Raw genomic sequence first — 9,027 nt, 5'->3', positions numbered from 1 at the left:
TTTCTGTATATACTTCTGTTGCAGAGATTTAAAAGATGTGTGTGTGGAGGGTGGGGTGCATTAAAACCAGAAAGGCTCCAATGGACCTCTCTGATGTGCTGTATCACCTCTTCTTTTCTAGTTATTCACCATTTGCAGCATGCCATCTCTTATTTTGTAATTGTTCTTTCTTTATTATTATGATACGACAGAGTTTCACAGAACATATTTAGAGCCAGCACTTGTAGCATATACCTGTGTCCTCAAATATACCGAAGGCAGAGGCAGTACATTTCTGTGCATCTATGAAGTACAGATCAGCCTGTGTAATATCCAGCTTATTCTTGTATTTTTACCCAATGCCATCAAGAAACATTCGCGGAAGATTTAGAAATGGAAAGGTTCTTGCTTATACTTTGGTTCAGTGTTTTTCTAACCATCAGCCTTTTTTAATCGTGTGCTTTAAAAATTAAAAATTTCCAGCCAGTGGTAGCGCACGCCTTTAATCCTAGCACTTGGGAGGCAGAGCCAGGAGGATCTCTGTGAGTTCGAGGCCAGCCTTGTCTACAGAGTGAGATCCAGGACAGTCACAGTAGTTTTATAGAAAGGATTAAGTATGGAAGGAAGATATGCTTTGAATGTGGACAGCATTATCTCTTGCCTGGGATTTTCCAACTGAACACAAAGGAGAATAAGTGAAAGCCAGCCAGAAAATGTTCCTTCTCTCTGCTTCCTACTTCACTGAGATGTGAAAAACCATCCACATACTTTGGCTCCACAGCTGTGAGATTTCTCCTGATTCTTGCTTTCCATTTATCCTTTTCTGCTTTCTTTCAACAAGACTATTTTTAATACCATCGTGTATTCTTACTCATGTTATTACTTATTTCTTTTAAAAATACTACCCATCAAATCAGTAAAATGCGCTGTTCGGTTTTAAAGAGTTTAACTAAAGAATGGCTGATCATGAGTCTGTCCAAGTTCTTTGTCAAATATGGGAAATAATTTGAGTTATATAGTTCTTAGTTTTAACTTCCTTTTCTGCCTGTTTTGTCCTTTTTTATTTGTGTTTTTATCTTTCTGAGGCTGCAACTGTACAGATTCCAAAAATTTTAATAATCTCTAAGATGGTGATTTTTTCTAATAATTTTCTCTGTATTCTTTGGATATGAATACCTGTTATTCATTTATCTAAAGTTTACTTTTTTTTACCTTCTCTCTAAAATCTCTAAATAAGATCAAAAGAGAAACATAAATAACAACCCAGCCATAAATTCTTTGACCTACAATGGTGTACTGCTTGCTGGTATAATGTGGTACAACATCTGTGGGCGTAACCAACCAATGTGTGATTTGAATGAAGATCCACTCAGCAAGATGTAATCCATACCTGATACTGCTTGGGTGACCAAGCACCTGATATTACATAGTTCATGGACTTGGGACATTCTGCTACACTCAGCGCCTTGCTGAGTCATTATCAGCGAAGCTTCCTTCTGTAGTTCATGAGAACAAATACAGAGACACAAAGCCAGAGAGGGATAAATCTCAGTACCAAGGAAGGTGAAAGCAACTGGGGGGAGTAGAGGGACAGGAAACTATAATTAGGATGCCTTATATGGGAATTTTTTTGTTTTTTTGGTGTTTTGAGAGAGGGTTTCTCTGTGTAGCTTTGCACCTTTCCTGGAACTCACTCTGTTGACCAGGCTGGCCTCGAACTCACAGAGATCCGCCTGCCTCTGCCTCCCAAGTGCTGCGATTAAAGGAATGTGCCACTACAGAAAAAATTATTTCAAAAAAAGGGAAAAAAGGATCAATTGTCTTTTTTTCTTTTATTGAAAATAGAGGGGTTTTTTCATGCAACGTATTCAGATCATAGTTTTCACTCTCCCAACTCCTTAAAAATTTCAGTTATTTTAATCTTTACCTCTAGGATTTGCATTTGATTATTTCCTTATGCTTTCCACTCACTTTAGAGGTACATTATTCTAAACTCATTGTCATAGTTTCTATTACATTACTTTGTTTTATGTTTACTGTGGCTGTGTTCAGGTACTCATTTAGTAACTCCAATTGTGGACAGTTAGATTCATACACATTTACATTTTAAGGTATATATTTCAACAAATGCTGCACTGTCATTTTTATCTGTTTTTAGATATATTTTATCTACATGCCAGGTATTTTTGTTGATGTATTGCAAGAAGTGTGGAGTCTCACTATTTTTTTTAATTTTTTTCTGAGAATTTTTGTAGTTTATTATCTTGCCTGGGGCTGATATACCTATCTACCTCACAGTGTACAGCTGCAGCAAATTTTATTCCATAATTTTCTCTTTCATTTTTTTTGGGGGGGATATTTTCTCTTAGTCCCTTCCTCCCTTCATTCATTTATTTGTTTGTTTATTTATCATTTTTTACTTTTGTGGAAAGGCTGATTTTATTCACAATTTATGGTTATCCCATGATTCGTGTGGTTTTTACACACATAGATCTCGATATGGAGTTCTATCTGTTTAAAAAAAACACCTTCAAAGTTAAAGCGAGTTCCCAATTATTCCTCAGAGCATTCCCTCCTATTGGGACTTCATTGACTTCTCTACACTTGCACAGTCTTAAAAATCAGCCAGGAGTATCAGTTAAGTTCACATCAGTACCTCCCTTGTTTCCTCCTTCTCAATTCTTCCTGATGTTCTAGTCAAGCCATGTTGAGACTATAAATGTGTTCCCGTTTATCCTACATCTAGTTAGTATCATTTTTCCAGTAAAATGCTCTACGTTTCTTATTCTGACATGACTGAATTTGTTGTCAGCTACAATTAAAAGAATAGTAGGTGTGTGTGTGCGTGTGTGTGTGTGTGTGTGTGTGTGTGTGTGTGCGTGTGCGTGTGTGTGTGTGTGTGTGTGTTTGTATGTGTGTGTGTGTGTGTGTGTGTGTGTGTGTGTGTGAGAGAGAGAGAGAGAGAGATTGACCTGGTGTGGAAGATGAAAACAGCCACCATTCTGACACTGAAGATTAATTTTGTTGTTAGTCTTGCTCGAGTTCTACTTTTCTCAAATGCTCACAATATAACATAATCATTTTATGTTTCTAATTTGTTTTCTGCAGGGTGGCCACATCGAAGCTCTTTTATATTACAAGTACCAGAATGTCAACAGAACTTTATTTTTCTAGAAATTCCATTGGATAACAATAAAGTCATGAAGGCATGAACATATGTAGATGTTATGATTCCTTAACAGAGTGCTACTGAACAAAGTAAGTAGATTATAAGCTAAGTGCACTCTAAAACATTGACAGGCAGCATAGTGAGCACATAGGAACTGGTTTGGAACTCAGGACTGTCACCTTTGCAAAAAGACTATCATGAGAGGTTAAAAAATCTGCGTAATAAAGGAATGTAAAGGTGCTTATGTGATTGACTACATGTAACCTGACTTAAAGAATACTTACAATCTTATAAAAAAAGATATTGCCAAAAATAGATATTTACTATAGGTTTCTGTAATTGGTTTCTTATAAGGTGTATGCACTCATTTCCTTACACGAAAGTTTTATTATTGATTGACTTAAATCAAGTAACTTGTTTCTAAACTAATGCCCCCCTTTTTGATGCTCTTAGCACTGAAGCATTGTTACTTGAATGAGATACACAAAGTTCAATCAAGATGAGTAGAATACTATAATTTTGCACCTCTTATGACATCAAGATGACTCTAAACAATGGAAATGCTTCCAAGGTATTATTATTATTTTTTATGCTTTATCTTTCTGTGATACAGAATACTATAACCTATACATTTCTCCAATCAAATGTCTACCATTCCAGTGTACTTTTGGATTTAGCCCTATATTATATGTTAGTCCAGTCTACAGTCTTCTTTCTATCTTTGATAAAAGCACCAGTTTATCAATTATATCATTACAATTAGTCTGAAATTAAAAGTCTGATTGTCATAAATTGTCTTGAAAGTATTAAGCTGCCAGTGTTTGTTTTAAATATTTAAATAATGTTTTTTCCTCAGTCTCAATAATTCCTAGGTTAATAACATTTGATTACTTTCCAAATAGAAATGCAGCCTCTGAATCAACTTACATGTAAGAGATTACTGAATGCCTTCTTGCTCCTTTGCTAAAGAAGCAGCCCAATCCATGCACTTCTATCCAAGGAGCAAATTAAATCAATCTTTTCATTTAAGATGACATTTTACCTGATAAAAATGGAAGAGGAAGATTAATATTTTTTCTCTCATTTCAAGAACAGTGTATGTATTTCATAACCTATAACATAAATTTTCACTTCAGAGACTACTTAGTTTTTGAGCACACAGGGAAAAGCTGAAATGTAGTTTCACATCTCTCCCAGACAGACGACTGCATAAATCTTCAATATCTGATTATCAGATAAAGGGAGGGTGGCACTGAGCTCCAAAGACTTAAAGGACTATTTTTGTTCCTTTTGAAAACTGTCTGATATAATGAAGCCCTTTACAGAGAAGGTCTGACACTGCAGAAGCCCTGACCTCGGAAGCAGCCTGAATTATTTGCTAAGAAGGTTGTTTCCCAGGATGTATTCTACTCAAGTATCCTTGCAGAATTTCTGTGTTCCTTGAGTGGCCAGTCACAGAGGACTTGACGGTCGTGAACCAGAATTTGTATGAAGCAATTGCCTTTGACTTGAAGTCAGCACTTCCAGGAATATCACCTGGTAGTCTATTCGAGGTGGGGGTGGGGGCGTGGGGGGTGGCAGGGACATAAACTTAAACAGCAGGCCTAGGCAAATTTTATCTATTGAGGAGGAAGAAGCATAATGTTTACATTAGCTGGGGCAGAAGTTTGGAAAGTTAGACACCTGCTGAAAGGGAAAGTAGTGAGAAAAATGCCATGTGAGATGTTAAAAAAAAAGAACAAAAAAGTATCAATAGCTTTGACAATAGGTCATTACATTTCAAACAAGTGCAATCTAGAAAGCTTATGTTCTGAAATAGTCTTTGCGCCTCGACTTGCGGCATGGGTAAGGACTCCATCTGATTTCAAAATTTCATTATTTCTTAATGTACCTCTTCCAAAGAAATTCTGCAAAGAGGACTTAAAGAAGAGAAGGGCCAAGAGAGTCCACTTAGGGTCTCATAGATGGCAGAAAGTTCAAAGGAGACTGTGTAAGAGTAAGGATGGAATCAGACTGTGAAATATATTCTCATAGTAGTTTTTGGATAGGATTTAATTTATGAAAAACTCATTACATTTGTTTACATATTAAATTATCTTAAAATACATGGCAGTTTTTACTAGTTATAATAATGAATAGTAAAACTAACTTTAATGGATGTGAATCCTGAACATGTTGAAGAAAAGAAGGCAGGAAGATGATAAAGAGGTAAGCAAAGCAAAGTTAACATGGGTTAACTTCAAGAATGGCATGGAAAAGGATATCAACAGAATATTTTTGCCAGATAGCTATTTGTATTTTTTAATCTTCAGATGTGGCAGAAGGTTTTTACAGAGGGTTTGGGGTAATAGAATACCTACTAATAAGCTAAAGTCCCTGGGAAGTCCCTGGGATTGTTACTAAAGAGTTATATGAATTGGATTTCTATGTATTTACCTTCAATCAAATGCAGGGAATTCTACTGCACGGGTGTTGCTGAGTGATATTGTTTAATGGTGGAACTTTTGTTTGTCTTAGTCAAGATTTGCACATAGAAAGGTAACTTTAAGGGAAGCTTAGCTTTCAGATTTGAAAATTCTGCAAAGCAGGGTATCTTTTTTTTTTTTTTTTTTTGGTTTTTTGAGACAGGGTTTCTCTGTGTAGCTTTGCGCCTTTCCTGGAACTCGCTTTGGAGACCAGGCTGGCCTCGAACTCACAGAGATCTGCCTGGCTCTGCCTCCCGAGTGCTGGGATTAAAGGTGTGCGCCACCACCGCCCGGCATTAAAGCAGGGTATCTTGAAAACTCTTATATACTTAAATATTGGGAGGCAAATCCAGGAGGATCACACATAGGTGAACAGACATAGTGAGTTCCATGCTGGCCTGCACTAAAAACTGAGACCTTGTCTCACAAAAAACAAAATCTACAAGATCTAATCTTAAAAATTACAGTTAAATGTGTATTATGAAAGCAAACTGGGACAGAGGGAAGGTCCCTATCCAATTAAAGTTATTGCTCTCCAAAATCTGTATAATTTGACTTATTTAGTTTAGTATATAATTATGCCAAAAAAAAGGATCGAAGCAGAAAAAAAAGGCTAAAGACTGATTTTTATCATTTTTAACTATGACTAATACAGGTCAAACAGACTCATAGTTAAATGTTCCTGTTTTCTAAGTGTTTTTAGGTTTGTGTTGACCTCCAATAATAAATAACCAGAATAAAGGTACCATTGGTTTCAGCCCCTTGTTTCTTTGTATTTTCATACTACACAGTTGGTGATCTGATTTGTTTCTCCAAAAGGAGCTATAAGGTTGTCATTGAAGAGAATAGACATCTTTAATATATTTGAAGTTGTTTTTCAGTTCATTGTTTTACAAAGAACCATTCTGAACAAATTTTTAGTGCAGTAGAATCCACAGCCTTTTAGCAGTGAAAGTTACTGTGAGTGGTAAGAACAAATACAGATGAGGCAATGGAGCAGCTTCAGAAACTGGGATGGTTGAGTCACGTCCTCTATTTATCAAAATGTGATACAGAATGATATGATTAACACAACTGAAATCCAGACAGATAAGACAAAGGAGTCTTAAAGAAAAGTAAGCTCAATAGTCTTGAATAAAAATTTTTAAAAAAAGGGTATCAGTACATCTTTACAAACACTACTTCATAGGGAAAATGATAGAGCTGTGGAGATGAAATTCAACCACTGAATAGCTTAGATGCCATGTTTCATACCTAAAATGTGATGTTTATTAATACCATTTTTCTGGTTAAACTAGATTAGTTCTTTTGGTTTTGCTAAGTTATGATTGATATACAAATATGAGATCACAAGCCAAGGCACTAAAAAAAAATCTCCATCTCCAAAAGTTTCCTTCCCTCAGGTCTCACTTTTTGTGATAGCAGTAATCAGAACACTTAGCATAAGATCACTTCTCTTAACAAATTTTTAAAGGCACACTACAATGCCATTAGCCATGTTCTATGAATTTTAGCAGATTTCTAGAAACCATTCCCCTATATCATTATCCTCAATCAATCACAATTTCCTCTCTCTATGCATCTTCTGGAAAGCACTGGGCCCTAATATGCTTCCGTAAGCCTAACTGCTTTAGGCATCTCATGGAAGTGGAATGATCAAGTGTGTGTTCCCTTTGATTGAACCCTTTTACGAAGCATAATGTCATATAGGTCCATTCAGATTGCAGAAAATGGTAAAATGTCCTTTTTGTTATGTCTGAATTATATTCCACTGGATAGTCCCATACCCATGGTCCTTCAGACAGTCCAAAGTTAAAGTCAGTGAGCCAAAAGACACAGTGACATGAACCTGGGAAGGGACCTGGAGGGAGGATGGGCAGACAATCAGTATAGGGGGTGGCTAATATACTTCGTTAAAAACATACAAAAGTGTTAAAAAATAATTTTATTTAAGAAAAAGGTATAGTGTGTTGTGTGTTTGTGTGTGTGTTTGTGTGTATGTGTGCATGCTTCTCCATGCGTGTGAATGTGAGGACCAGCTATCCACATTTTAAGATAGAAATGTTAAAATGCTTTAGTACTTTGCATTCAGATGACAGAAGTACTTTTAACAATACCCATGGCTTATATTTTTAAAACCTCCAGTGGATATGCAGAATAGAGTACAAGAAGAAAAAAAAACTAGAAACATAAGCCTGTTGAAAATACTATTCAAACTTAAAATTAATGCATAACTATTTTATAAATGTGTGACAGTGTGAGCATTGCCGGTAAGAACATGAAGCTGATGGAAAAGCCTTGTGAACTATTCCGTCTGGCCAGCACTGAAATCATGTTTTGCGATCATTCTCAAATCGCCTAGAATACTTCTTGCTCATTGAAAATCTTACTGAATACCTACTGTCCCCTTTTCTCTAAGTAGCCAATCTCCTGAAAATTTTATTGCATTCCTGTAAAGCGCACTTATCTGGCAATTCGTATTTACTTACGTAATTGCATCACGTCACTTCTGGTGTTAAATGTACTTATCCTCAACTTCTGGGTATGTCCACGCATGTGACTGGCGTTTAGTTTTTTTCTAGTTCAATTTCTGATAAAATTGTACTGAAGTGAGGCCACAAAGTGACAGAAGAATTTTTTTTTTCTAAGAATAGGTAGTGAGGCAGTGGTTTAAAATTTCTAAAATAACCTTACCTGAAAATCAGTAGTACTCCATCTAGGCTACCATTACGTAAGAAAATAAATCTATATTTGAATCTGGATAAGCAGTACATTCTTAACCTTAAGAATGGTCTTTTTTTTTCATTTATTCTACAGATATTCACTAAGCAACTACTGGATTGTACACTAGAGTTACCCAGGAGAAAAAGCAGACAGGCAACAGGCAAACCTTAAGTCAAGGAGAGAATAGGAAAGAAACAAAATATGAACTGAAAACCACTAGGAATAATGGAAATAACATAATAACAAATTTAAGAGACTAGGAAAAAAGAAAGCAGATTTTAATACATCATCATGTAGACAGGGAAGTTGGCCTAGAAGAGAGGCAAAAATGGCCATGGTGCTTATTTGGACCAAATGATTGCTTTTGTGTCTTTGTTATTTGTTTGTTTTGATGTTTTCAGTACATATTTATTGTATGAAACTTCTCTCCATCATTTTTTTTAATGGAAAACAGATTCTTCTCTCATACTATACATCCAGACCACAGTTCCCCTTCCCCCCTCCCTCCACTCCTCCCAGATCGCCACCACCACCTGCTCTCTCCTGCAGATCTACTTCCTGTTCATTTCCCTCCAGAAAGGAAAGGCTTTCAAGAGATAAGAACCAAACACAACAAAACAAGATACAGTAAAACAAGACAAAAGATCTCATATCAGAGTTGGACAAGGCAACCCAATAGGAGCAAAGGGA

Source organism: Peromyscus eremicus, chromosome 18 (genome assembly GCF_949786415.1).
Source record: "Peromyscus eremicus chromosome 18, PerEre_H2_v1, whole genome shotgun sequence".
In the NCBI taxonomy this organism is placed as follows: domain Eukaryota; kingdom Metazoa; phylum Chordata; class Mammalia; order Rodentia; family Cricetidae; genus Peromyscus; species Peromyscus eremicus.
The sequence above is the reverse complement of the archived record's forward strand: the minus strand, read 5'-3'. Positions refer to the sequence as shown.